This window comes from Myotis nattereri (genome assembly GCF_964212035.1).
Source record: "Myotis nattereri genome assembly, chromosome: 15".
NCBI lineage: Eukaryota > Metazoa > Chordata > Mammalia > Chiroptera > Vespertilionidae > Myotis > Myotis nattereri.
Window position 1 is genome coordinate 24,564,888 of NC_138090.1, and position 14,160 is coordinate 24,579,047.

Genomic DNA, 14,160 nt, shown 5'->3' on the forward strand with positions numbered 1-14,160 from the left:
AAGAGTGCACGACCCATACAGCAATGAAAAGAAATGGAAAATGTCAACCCTGGTGAATCTCCTAGCCATAATGTTGAGTAAAAGTAGCTAGGCCCAAAGGAAGACATTTGATACAAATTTTTGTACCTACAGTTCTCCCATCTATGTAGTTTGTGGATACATACCAGCATGGTAAAATATAATCAAAAGCAAGAAAATGATTATCACAAAGGTACACATGGTGGTGACTCCAGAGAGAGGTAGAGTCTGTGATTGGAAGGACATATGGGTTTTCTGGGGGTGCCAGCCAGGACTTGGTTACATAGATGTTAGTCTTATAATTACTCTTTAAATTGTGTGTATATTTTATGTACTCTTCAGAATATATGACATATATCACAATGAAAAGGGAGAAGAAAAAAGGGTTCAGGAACCCTCCAAAGGGAGTGCCACTGGGTTGTTGCCATATGGGAATAGGGCCAATGCTGTCAGATCAACAAAAAACCAAGGTACATGTTTTTTTTTAAGTGTGAACTAAGTTTGTAATTAATCCTGAATTATTTAGACAATGTTCAAGCCAGCAGCATGGGCCAAATAAAATAGGTATAAAGGTGATATTGAGCCCATGATTGTCAGTTTGTGACCTCTTCCCTAAGCCAATGGATGGGGAGAAGGAAAATATTTTCACCTGGCTATATTTACCAGTGTTTTTTGCATTGCTTTATAACTAGGGAAACTTATGATAATTACTAACAAGTTAGTGGGTCATTACCATGCACTCCCTTTATCTTTATTCTCACAACTCTTTCATTTCAGCTGAAACTCAGAAAACTTAAGAAAATTTCCCAGTATTATATAATTAGTAAGGGATGAGATTTGAACCTAGGCATATTTAGCTTGTGCCTTTCATGGATTTTGTAGCGTCTGTGAGTAGGCAGCAAGCTTGGTGCCTCTTTTCAAACCCCTTGCCCCTGGCAGACATCATTAATTGATTAGTGCTCTTTCCTGCTGAACTGAGACCTATCTTCTAGTTTATTTCACCCAGCACTCCAGGAGCTCACTCATAATTGATTGGAGTTGACGACTTAGATGAAATGCATTTACTCTTCGACATCCTGCTGTGCTGCTCCCTTGGTGGTTCAGGGTCAGGGTGGACCGTTCCTAAAAAGAGTTGCTAGAAGCAAGTATTGCAGCTACACTCTGGCTCTTCTTTGATAAAGAATAAGAACTAGTCAACCTGGATTATTAACCTGGTTATATTGGATTATTTCTGCTGTTGATGTTGACCTCATGCATCTACCTGCTGCAGAACAGGATGCTAGCTGGGTTCTCTCTAGAGCTTGACATGTCCTCTGATACAGAGAAATCACCATGGAAGCTGTTCTTTCTGTACCTTTGGAAAGAAGAGCATTATCAAGGGGACTAACGGGGTGTCAAATGATCATTAGAAAAAAGGGAGAGATAATGATATGCATGATAGCAGGAGGTTAGCATAGAAAAGAAAAAGACAATGTTCATACATGCTAACCAGCGTCTGTCTTCCATATCATGGTTAAAGAGGGACCCAACCAGAGGGTGGCTCCAGGAAACTGCAGACCATTAGGTCCTGATGGAGCCTGAGGGAGCACAAAGCCCATCTCCCCATTTCACAAATGAGGGCCAGGGATGTGACACAGTTAATCCAAGGAGCACCTCAGTAATTCTCACCATGATAAGAACGAAATGTAATGCAGTAATTGAGAAAACAATCCTTGGGTTTACATCCCGACTTTGTTATATTCTAGCTATGTTAACTTGGGAAAGTTTCTTAACCTCTCATGTATATGCAGATAAAACAGGACATATTTATAGAGCTGTTAAGATTATAAAAGGAAATGCAGGTAAAAGTATGTATGTCTGATGCCTAGTATGAGGCAAGGACTCAAAATTTATATATTTTAATATGCACATGTGTATACATTTAGATATAATCTTCATATCTAATATTGTGTTAAATAATATGTTGTAAGACATATTTCTTAGGGCTTCAATAGTTAAAATCTATTCTTTTATAAAGTTGCATTTCAGTCCTGGTATGTGATCTTAGAAGGACAGCACAGTATTTTGTAGAAAGAAATATTGCTTAATTGTTGCTGTGAGAGGTAACACATCTCAACAGACTGCTTGACCTTGTGCTGGCACCATTCTCTAGAATGCCATGCTTCTTAGTACCAGAATGGTGACTATAAGTGACAGTCTCCTGCTTTTTGTATCTCCTATTAATAGTGGAAAGAGTTGTTTGAAATCAGGTCTTTATAAAGAGAAAAGATTCATTGAGAACAAAATTGAGCCTATTTATAGAGGTAAATGAACTGTGTCTTGATGACTTTCTGGGGTCCTTCTCAGACAGCTGTGACCTTGGGATACTGGTCACTGGTTAGGGTGACTGAGCCTGGACTAGTTAAGGATGGGGTAATGGGTACTTACCTCTTGGGTATAGTTGAGCATCCTGGAGTGGTCAGGACCCAAGGGCTGAGCAGACTATTTGAATGAATGTCAAGCAGAGGGCAGAAGCTAGCTGTGATTCTATAGGAAGAGACAGGGATACCAGGACAAGTGCAGATCAAAGAGGTTCTCACAGCCTAAGGAGTTACCATCTAGGCTTTCTGTTGATTGCCACAGCCTTACCTAGAAGGAAAGCATGTGTGTTTGGGTCAGGGATAGAAGGTCAGGGAGAGAAGGCTGTTATTAAGGGAACTGAGCCAATTCAGGTAACAAAGTAGATGGTTGAATGGATAGGTAGATATAGATAGGTAATAGGTAAATAATAAATCCTATATAATAAAACGCTAATATGCAAATCGACTGAACAACGGATGACCAGAGGAACAACCGGTCGCTATGACATGCATTGACCACCAGGGGGCAGGCACTCAACTCAGGAGCTTCCCCCCCCCCGTGGTCAGTGCGCTTCCACAGGGGGAGCTCCTGCATTGAGTACATCTGCCACCCCACCGCCCCCCCTTAGAAAAAGGCGACCAGTGGTGTTCGGGGGTGGGGGGTGAGGTCGGGGGGAGGGCCAGTCGGTGAGTGCCCTGCTAGTTGCCTCCTGCAAACCGGCAGTTGGACATTCCCTGAGGGCACAGGCCAGGCTGAGGGACCCCCTCCTCCCCCGTGCACGAATTTTGTGCACTGGGCCTCTAGTAATATATATAAGTGATAGAAAATAGCAAACATAAGTGATAGGTTGATAGATAATTAAATGTTAGAAAAATAATAAATAATAATAGATATATTATAGCTAAATAGGTAGCTAATAAATTGATGTATGATGTATTGGTTTTCTATTGTTGCTGTTACAAGTTACCACAAACTTAGTGGCTTAAAACAATGTGTATTTTTATCTTATAGTTCTGTGGTCAGAAGTCTCGTCAGCTAGTTTGGTTTCTCAGCTCCCAGTTTCATGAGTCCAAAGTCAGACTGTGTCCCTTGCTGGAGGCTCTGTAGCTGAATCCCTTTTCAAGCTCATTCAGGTTTTGGTTGAATTCAGTTTTTTGTGGTTGTAAGACTCTATGTTCCCTGCAAGCAAGGGTCAGTCAAGTCTCTCTTACTCCTGGAATCTCTCCTGTCTCCTCTCCTGATTCATATCTTCTGATTCCTCTTCTCCTTTTTAGGGTCTTGTGATTACCTTGGGCCCACCAGAATAATCCTCTTCCTATTTTAAGAGCAACTGATTAGAAACTTAATTACATCTGCAAATTCCTTTACAGAAGTACCTAGATTTGTGTGTGATTAAATAACCAGGGGATGGAAATCTTGAGAGATATCTTTAGAATTTTGCTTACCAGGCTGGCTGGCTGGATAAATGTATGGATACATAGATAGCTAAACAGGCAGACTATTGATAGGTAATAAATGCATAAATAGCTGGCTAATAATGGGTAGCTAGATAGATTTATGGACAGATGGATAGGTGGATAGATAGCATTGATAAGTTAGGTATACACCAGTTCACAGTTGTTATGCAATTACCAGTGCCTCCATCAATAGAGTTTGGTTAGTGTTCTTATCCAGTATGAGTGTGACGACATCATCATGATTTGGACCTGTTATTTCCTTTTTCACAGTTCTATTTTTTGGACTCAGTTATATAACCACTTACTACATCACATCCTGGTCTTGTGACCTTCTATAATTGGAGCTGATATCAGAATTAAATAGATTTTGTTTTTGTAACAATCATCCCATGTTCAATCTATGTTTATTAATTCTTAATACTCAAAAACATTTATTGAGCAACTACTTTTGTTAGGAATTGTGAGACATACTAGTGATTTGATGTATAAGACTTGCTCCTACCTCTCACAAAGCCTACAGTCTACGGAAAGACTGAAAAGTAAATTGATAATACTGTTTCAGGCAAGAAATGCTATGAGAATGAGATATACAAGGTGAAATTCATCAGATGAGGACATGGCCTAGACTTTGGGTCTGGGAAAACTTTGTTGAAAGAGCAACATCTAATCTGAAACCCCAAGAATGTATAGGGATTAGTCATATAAAGGAAACGCTGCCTCGAACATTAAAACCTCATCAACTCTAATTCAGTTGCACTGGTTATTTCTGTTCCTAATTGCTATTGCACAGATCTATGCATATGCTGCACATTTAGGATGTGTTGGTACTTTCAAATGCAAATGTGTTCTGTGAAATGTCTTCTGCTTGTACAAGTCAGCAAAAGTTCTCTGTGGCTTTGGTGGTGGTGTGGGCTTTGTAGGTTTTCATTTTATTTTTTGCTGTAGGTCGGGAAAAGATTTAGTGTTTGTTAGGCAAGGGACTGCCCAGATGACTCCTCTCCATTAATAAGAGGTTCTTGCATTCTTCCTTCCATTGTCATGTTACCCAAGTACAGAGGCTGCTGTTAAAGCCATACTCATAAGGAAAATGCTGAAGCAACAGAGGTTTTTGTTTAGTTCTTCTCTGCTTCCTAAATGTGGGGTCACACTCTGGAGGGCAGAGCTGAAGAAACTAGGCAAATAACTACAAATTCAAGCTCTCATTCCTTCTCTCTCTATCCCTCATACACTACTTTGCAATCACTTCCTACTCGACCCTAGCTCCCCCATCAGAATTCCAGTGGTTTCCAAGGGAAAGTGGACCTTGAGAAAGAAGCAGAGATGATTAGAAGCCATCTTTTCCCCCAGATGCTATGTCATCTGGTGGGTGATCTAGGTTCTTGCAATTAACAGTGAATGTGAGCTTGCATAAACCACTCACCTCTCTGCACCGCCATGTCCTTATTCTTAACTCAAGGGAAAGAGTTTAAAAAAATACATAAAGGAGTGAAATGTTGCTCTGGTTAAGATCATTTATTGGAGTTTAGTATTATTTGAATCACAGCTTTGCTCCTTATTGATTGTGTAGCCTTGGGCACATTGCTTAACCTCTGTGAACTTAGTTTCCTCATTTGTAAAAGGAGGCAGTGTTATACCTTTCAGAACTAAAGGAAACAATGTGCACAAGTAATTAGGCTAGTGCTTACTAAAAGCCTTATAGTTTTAATTATTGTCAAGTGTTCTGCATAGTTCTGATTCCCTAGTACAACCTCTTGCTCTAAAGAATCCCCCATCATGATCTTGTTTTATAGACCATGAAGAAATGGTGAGCCATGAAGGAATGTAAAACATAAAGAGCTGTTAAGAGGAATTAATAACAAGCAAACATTAGAATGTGTTCTAGAGGTTTGAGTTCTGGTTAATTCAAGTGGTATTAACCCAAGATGAAGATTAAATTTGATAGGCATGTGGTATTATTTAATTTTGACAATAAATTTAAAAATGGGGAGAAAAGGCACACTTCTAAATTATTTTTGCCACAGACTTTAGCCCATCAAACTTAATTTTATTTTTAAATTACATTCAATATTATTTAGTTTTAGTCTTAGTTGTACAGCATAAGGATTAGGCAGTCATATTCTTTACATAGTGATATCCCTGATATTTCAGGTACCCAACTGCCACCTATACATAGTCATATTATTGACTATATTCCTATGCTGTACTTTACATCTCCATGACTATTCTGTAACTACCAATTTGAACTTCTTAATCCCTTTACCTTTTTTACTCAATCCCCTAACCTTCAGCCCCTTTATCAACCCACCAGTTTGTTTTCTGTGTCTATGAGTCTGTTTCTATTTTGCTTATTTATTTATTTTATTCTTTAGATTCAGCATATAAGTGAAGTCATATGGTATTTATCTTTATCTGTCTGACTTATTTCACTTAGCATAATACTCTGTTTCCTTCCATGCTGTCAGAAATGTTAAGATTTTATTCTTTTTTTATAGCCCAGTAATACTCCATTATATATATGTACCATTACTTTTTAATTTTTTTATGGATTTCAGAGAGGAAGGGAAAGGGAGAGAAAGATAGAAACATCAATGATAGAGAGAATCATTGATCAGCTGTCTTCTGCACATCCCCCACTGGGGACTGAGCCTGCAACCCAGGCATGTGCCCTTACTAGGAATTGAACCATGACCTCCTAGTTCATAGATTGACGCTCCACCATTGAGCCATGCTGGCTGGGCTGTACCACTACTTTTTTGTCCACTTGTCTATTAATGCGCATTTGGGTTGCTATTGTAAATTAAGCTGCAATGAACTTAGGGGTCCATATATTCTTTTAAATTAGTAATTTGGATTTCTTCAGATATATATCCAGAAATGAAATTGCTGGGTCATAAAGCAATTCCAATTTTAATTTTTTGAGGAATCCCCATACTGCTTTCCACAGTGGCTGCACTAATCTGTATTCCCACCAATAGTGTACAAAGGTTCCCTTTTCTCCCAATACTTACTTGTTGAATTGATGAATCATTCTGACAGGTGTGAGGTGATATCTCATTGTGGTTTTACTTTTCATTTATCTGATTAATGACATTGAGCATCTTTTCATATCTGTTGGCCATCTGTATGTCCTCTTTGGGGAAGTGTCTATTCATATCCTCTGTCTGCTTTTTAATTGGAGTATTTTTGATGAGTTGTATGAGTTCTTTATACATTTTGGATATTAACACCCTATCGGATGTATCACTGGCAAATACCTTTTCCCATTCAGTAAGTTGTCTTTTCATTTTGTTGATTGTTTCCTTTGCTGTGAAAAAAAACAAACAAACAACTTTTGGTTTGATGTAGTCCCATTTGTTTATTTTTCCTTTGTTTCCCTTGCCTGAGAAGATATATCAGAATACATACAATATTGCTAAGAGAGATGTCAGAGATTTTACTGTTTGTGTTTTGTTCTAGGAGTTTTATGGTTTTGAGTCTTACATTTAAGTTTTTATTTTATTTTCAGTTTATTCTTTTATATGATGCAAGAAGGTGGTCTGGTTTTATTTTTTTGCATGTATCTGTCCAATTTTCCAACACCATTTATTGCATAGACTGATTTTACCCCATTTTATGTTCTTTTCTCCATCATATATTAATTGCCTGCATATGTGTGGGTTTATTTCTGGGCTCTCTGTTGTGTTCATTGATATATGCATCTGTTTTTATGCCAGAACCATGCTGTTTTGATAACTATAGCCTTGTAGTATAGTTTGATATCAGGTAGCGTGATTCTTCCAATTGTTCTTCTTTCTCAAGATTGCTGTGGCCACTCAGAGTCTTTTGTGGTTCCTTATACTTTTTAGATTACTTGTTCTAGTTTTATTAATGAACAAACAAATGGCAGTGGTATTTTGATAGGGATTGCATTGAATCTATAGATTGTTTTGGCGAGTATGGACATTTTAATGATGATAATTCTTGTCTAGGAGCATAGCATATACTTCCATTTCTTTCTTCAATGGCTTAGACTTTTCTGAGTACAGGCCTTTTACCTCTGTGGTTAAATTTATTTCTAGGTATTTTATTTGATGTAATTTTAAATGGGATTGTTTTTATAGTTTTTCTTTCTGATAGTTTATTATTGGTGTATAAAAATGCAACCATTTCTGAATATCTATTTTGTATCCTGCTACTTTACTAAATTCATTTGTAAGTTCTAGTAGTTTTTTAGTGGAATCTTTAGGGTTTCCTATATGTAGTGTCATGTCATTGCCTTGTGTGTTTTTGTAAAAAATGTATTCATGGACGAATAAGCTTAATTCCAATGTTTGCATAAATATGAGATGATGTCAAACAGTAAATGGGTTCACACTTGCTTATTAGGCAATAGGACATGTTTTTGCCTGTCAGTTTGTCTATGAATTCAGTTGATGGATACCTTATTATTAGTAATCCACTCTCAATCATTTTTTTTATTACATATAGGATCTAAAATCTTCAGGTAGCACTTCACATTTTTCACCTGTGTGTTTTTTTTTTAATTATTAATGAAATATTGATAATTTTATAAAAGAGACATAAAATGATTACATATATTGGCAGTGATGAAAAGGTGGCAGCGTATTTAGGAGAAGGAAGGAAGACAGTTAAAGTATATTGATAAATTGAAAGCTGTCTGTAAAGACATTACAGATAGATTAAAAAATAACTGATAGAGGAGTGGAAGGGAGAACATTAGTGATGGCATTAGCATTAAAGAGAACTGAGGCTTTTTTTCTTTGAAAAAAGTAAAGGAAGTAAGGATGGTATAAACATGGAGAAGGAAGAAATTACTGAATGGATTTCCTGTTCTTTGGTGAGTTGAGGTGAGATTATTTAACAGAGAAGTTTGAATTTAATTGACAAAGGATTAGAAGAAAGCAGTCAAATTTGTTTGTCAATGGAAATGAAAAAAAAAATGTAGAAAACTAGAGATGACGAATAGAGTCTTACATTTATTCTTTGAACTATTACTTATTACCTATGGTATGCTGGATGCTAGAGCTAAAGGACTGAACAAAACAGAGGACCCCTGATCTCTTGGAGCTTATTAAATGCAGTTGGTATATTTTGCCTAGAAGTAAAACCTATAGAGAGTACCAAGGATATATCCAAATATTTGATGAGTTACCAGGTATGTACTGGGTGAGAATTCCCTGTCCTCTCTGCTACCAAAACATAGAGTTAAGACAATCGGTAGAATTTATATGAAGCAAGTTCTTAACTCAAAATAAGAAAGAAATATCTTTAGAAGGAGTGAGTTCCCTGTCATTCTGAAATATTCAAGCAGAGAACAGGTGGCCATTGGCCATGATTGATAGAGATGGTTCAGGCATTGGGAGGAAAGGTGCAGTCAATGAGCTTTTAAGACTCTGTGAGTCTATGAATCACTGGGTGTCATCTTATGATGTCACTTTCAGAAATTATTGTGTAGATTGTCATCCTGCCTAAACTGCTGTCAATGTGCATTTATTTTATTTTAAGGATGGGAGGAACCCTGAAGAAGGTCCAAGTCTATTTCCTTTAAAGTAACTACTCTTCTATTTTCTCGTGATTAAGACATTTATTTAAAACCAGCCTTGCTAGTAAAAGGGCATATAATCACTGGTTCTCTTCAGCCACTGTCATGACAGATTAGCATTAATAATTTAGAGAACAGCAGCATTAAAAGTAATTACAAACTGTCAGAAAGATACAAGAAATATGACATAGCTCATAGCTTCTTTTCAGAGCTCAAATATTATTTGAGGGGAAAAATAATTACATTTTCCTGTTCATTTTATAATACAAATAACTTAGGAAATCTCATAATTCTTGAAATTTGCAATTAATTCATTGCAAAAGTAATGTCGGTTTGAAAAAAAGGCCTCTTTAGTCACAAATTTCCACTGTGGAATGATTCCTTAGGGCACATTCCCAATTGCCTTGTCAAGTTCATTTTTAATGCATTAACATATCAACATGAATAAATCAACTAGCATATAAAAATATAAATTGTCTAAACTCCTTTTAATTGTGCATGCATTTAGCTCTTTCCCTTTCATCTATCTAAATACTACAGCCTCTTGATTTAGATCTAACTCCTTACAAATTTCCTAAGATATCAGAACCTAGTAAAATTCTTCCCTGTGAACTTTTGTCCAACCAAGCCTATTTTGTTCTATATTTGTTCTATATGTTTTATCCTGTGCTGCTTCTTATATGAAAAATAAGGAAGGTGGTAGTATTCATATCTTCATAAAATATATGGCTTTTTCTATACCCTTCTCTTTCTGCAACTTGTCTTCATCACGTGTACTTTTACCCTGAGGAGAAAAAAGAACAAAAACGGACACTGTCGCTTCAACACTTATTCTCTATTATTTCCAAGAAATAAGGGGAGTGTAGGGAAAATAGCACTTTTTCTTATTTTGAAGTATCATTCACTAAAACCTAGACACTAATTTATTACATTTAAAATTTACAATTCATGCAGTTGAACAGATGTACCAGACACCTATCTAGTGGTAGTCATATTATCTTATATTTTGTTGTTTTATGAAAACAGAAAACTCTTAGCAAAATAGTTGTTCAGATTTCAGTGGAATAATTTGACCTCAGGAAAAGATTGTATGTGGTCAGAAAATCCAAGCAGATTGGAATGGGTATTTTGAATTGATGTCCATGATCTTTCTACCCTTACAGTGGCTGACATATTGCAATACACAGAATGGCAGGAGCAGGCCAACGATGTCATTGGTAGTTGCAAAATAGTTTTGGAGATGTAAAGTACAGCATAGATAATATAGTGAAAAGTATTGTAATAACTATGTATGGTGCCAAGTGGGAGTATCACTTTGTAAATTATATAAATTTACTATGCTGTACACTTGAAAGTAATATAAAATAATATTGAATGTCAACTGTAATTGAAAAATAAAAGGCTATAACAATACATAAAAATAATCAAAAAAAGGTAAAAAAGGAGAAAGAATGTTTTTGTTTTCTTAATATTTGTTGGCCCTAAAAAGTCACTATTTTATATGGCATACTATTTATGTAAAAGGTCATATGGATTAGTCTACATTGCTATCATTTGAAGTACCAGTTTGTATTTGTGTCAAACAATGATAGACATTGTTCTGAAAAAGAGCTAATTTGACTCATCAGTATTTACTATAATACGTGCTTATACTCTTGTCCTTTCTTTCATTCTCTTTGACTCCTCTGTGATAGCCTGTCCTCTTTGAGAAAGTTACTCTTCATATAAAATACTTTATAATGACATGATTGCATTATTTAGGGGCAAGTATTTATACTATATTCTTCTTATAAAAAGCTTTATATTGATATAGATGCATAAATTATGAGACAAAATCATGTCAACCTTTCAAACAGCTAATATAACACAGCTCCCTACAAGGAAAGCCTTTTTAAATGTCCCATAATAGTATTTATTATATAGGTTGTCCATACCCACCATGGAACAATTAGGATAAGGAAAACCAGATGATCACAAAAAAGAAAATAAAAATTCACTGTCTAGTAATAGTAACTATTATTAAGTTGATGTTTGTCCTTCTAAATTTCTTCATGCATTTATATCTTTTAAACCAATAAGTTATATTGTACATGCTGTATAGGAGTAGCTTTTTTCTTTCAATAATATATAATGGATGTCTTCCTTTATTGCCAAATATGCAGCATTATCTCCATTTCTAATGTCTGCAGAGTATTCCTTTTGTGGAATGGCTTTTAATTTAAGCCATTTTATTTAAGCATGCCCTATCATTGAGAATTTAGATAATTTATTTGTTATAATTTAAGAATTTGTGATGGACATCCATATAGTTTCTTGGCCCATCCCTTGCATTTATTTAAGACACTGTCAAACAGAGCCTCTGAGTGTCCTCCAGGTTTACCAGAGAATAGCTCCCCTCCAAGTCAGAGATAGGGTCAAATCTAATCTTTAGTGCTATGTGGACAATGTCTGATCAAAGGAAAAAAGATGAACCAAAGGATGAAGTTGTGAGCAAAGGAGAGGCTATTGGACATTTTTCCCTTTCTGCTCAGCATCTTCCCCTTCTGTTACTTCTGCATTAGTAATGGTGGCAGCCTACATAATCCTTTCTCGAGGAAAGTCATGGGTTTCTTCAGGCATAGTTATTGAAGAAGTTGCCTTTACCAGAAAGGACACTTAGCCTTGTTAAATCTCCCTTCCCTTCCCTTCCCTTCCCTTCCCTTCCCTTCCCTTCCCTTCCCTTCCCTCCCCTCCCCTCCCCTCCCCTCCCCTTCCCTTCCCTTCCCTTCCCTTCCCTTCCCTTCCCTTCTCTCTTCTCTCTTCTCTCTTCTCTCTTCTCTCTTCTCTCTTCTCTCTTCTCTCTTCTCTCTTCTCTCTTCTCTCTTCTCTCTTCTCTCTTCTCTCTCCTTCTCCTTCTCCTTCTCCTTCTTCTCTCTCTTTCTCTCTCTCATCTATTATCTATCTATCTATCTATCTATCTATCTATCTATCTATCTATCTAAAGTCTGTCTAGCTGGAATTTGGAAATTAAGCCAAAAGATCCCCACCTATCCTTTTTTTTGTTTTTCCAAGGGCAAATTTTATTTTATTTTGTCATCTTTATTAAGATATAGTTGACAAATAAAATTGTAAGATATTCTAAGTGCACATTGTGATGATTTGATACCTGCGTATCCTTTCATTGTCATACTAGAGTACTGATTAACAAGCCCAACTAAGGGTTGTTTGATATTTTAGGACAGGGAAAAAAGTTTTTGGCAAACTTTTTCTGTAAAGAGCCACATAATAAATGTTTTAGGCTCTGCTGACCATGTGGTATCTTTCACACTTACTCAGTACTGCTGTTATTGCTTGAAAAGAACTGCAGACAATACATAAACAAATGTATAACTATATTCCAATAAAACTTTATTTCCAAAACCAGGAGACAAAGTAGATTTGGCACTGGGGCCTTAGTTTGCTGACCCCTGCTCTAAAGAAAGGTAACTTTGACTTAGTATTTGCTAATAACTGACAAGGTACAATTGATTTTATGTGGTACAGATGCAATTAATTTATGTGAAATATAAAAATAACCCCAGTGATTATAATTTTATTGCCTTGTGGGACATTAACTAGTTTAGAATCTAAGTTAGCAATCTTCACTCAGCAATCTCCCTCATATTGATTTCTATAGCCAACTTTGACATCTTGCTGGTTTTCTCATTGAAGTTAAATAAAACTTTGGCATGTGCTCATTGTTTATATGGAAGTATATATTTAACTTTTTGAAAATTATACTTTGATAGCCTGTACCCCACAGGCAAGACAATCCTTAAGAAAAGAACATGACTTTCAAAGACCAGTTCAACCTTCTATAAGCTGCATTCTGCTAACAGATCTGTCTTTGTTTTCTGTTGGTCTCTTCCTTGCTGTGTCCAGATTACTTACTGTCCCCATAGCATCACCCTTTGTCCCTAAGAAGCTCCACTCTTCAAGCATAGGGGCATCCTATCAATAGAGGGATATCCCTGTTTCCAAACATGTGTGACAGTGGGCTAAGTACATGCTGTGGCCAGTGGAACAGTTCCATTAGCAACTTAGGAAGAGTAACACATTTAGCTAAATTATAAAAAAAAGTCTTCACACTTTTTTGCTCTTATGATTTCATTCTGAAAATAGAACCAAGCCTGTTAATCCTCTCAGGGTTTAGCAAAGAGCCTGGTACTCAAGGGTCATGCTGCAGTGCACACTGTCTTAGGGGTTCACTTTTACCTCTAGTGAAAGTGAAAGTGCTTAGTATCCACTTCTAGACATGACATTTGCTATATTTTCCTCCCTCCCTCCCTCCCTCCCTCCCTCCCTCCCTCCCTCCCTCCCTCCTTTTCTCCCTCCTTCCCTCCCTCTCTCTTTTTCTTTCTTCCTTCCTTTCTTTTTTTCTTTCTTTAAGCTTCTATGTGGTTACTGTATATAGGGTGTGATTCTCTACTCTTTCCCTGCATCATCTCATTTGATCCCCCAGCCAATGATGCCAGGGGTACTACCACTATTTAAAGAGGAGGAATCTGAGAACTCAGAGAAGGCTAGGCACTTACTCAAGGTCACATGGCTAGTAAATGGCAGAACTAGGCTTTTAACCTGGTTCTTTCCACTGCCCAAACTCAAGCTCTTAGTCTTTACTGTACTGCCTTCTCAATTCCCCACACCTAGATCTGCTGTCTGGGCCTATCTTCAGATCAGACCTAGCTTCATTTCTGGGCCTTTGCGACTATGGCAGGAAAATTGAGGGGATGTTACATAGATTTCCATATGCTCCCTGCCCCCATACAAACATAACCTTTTCCA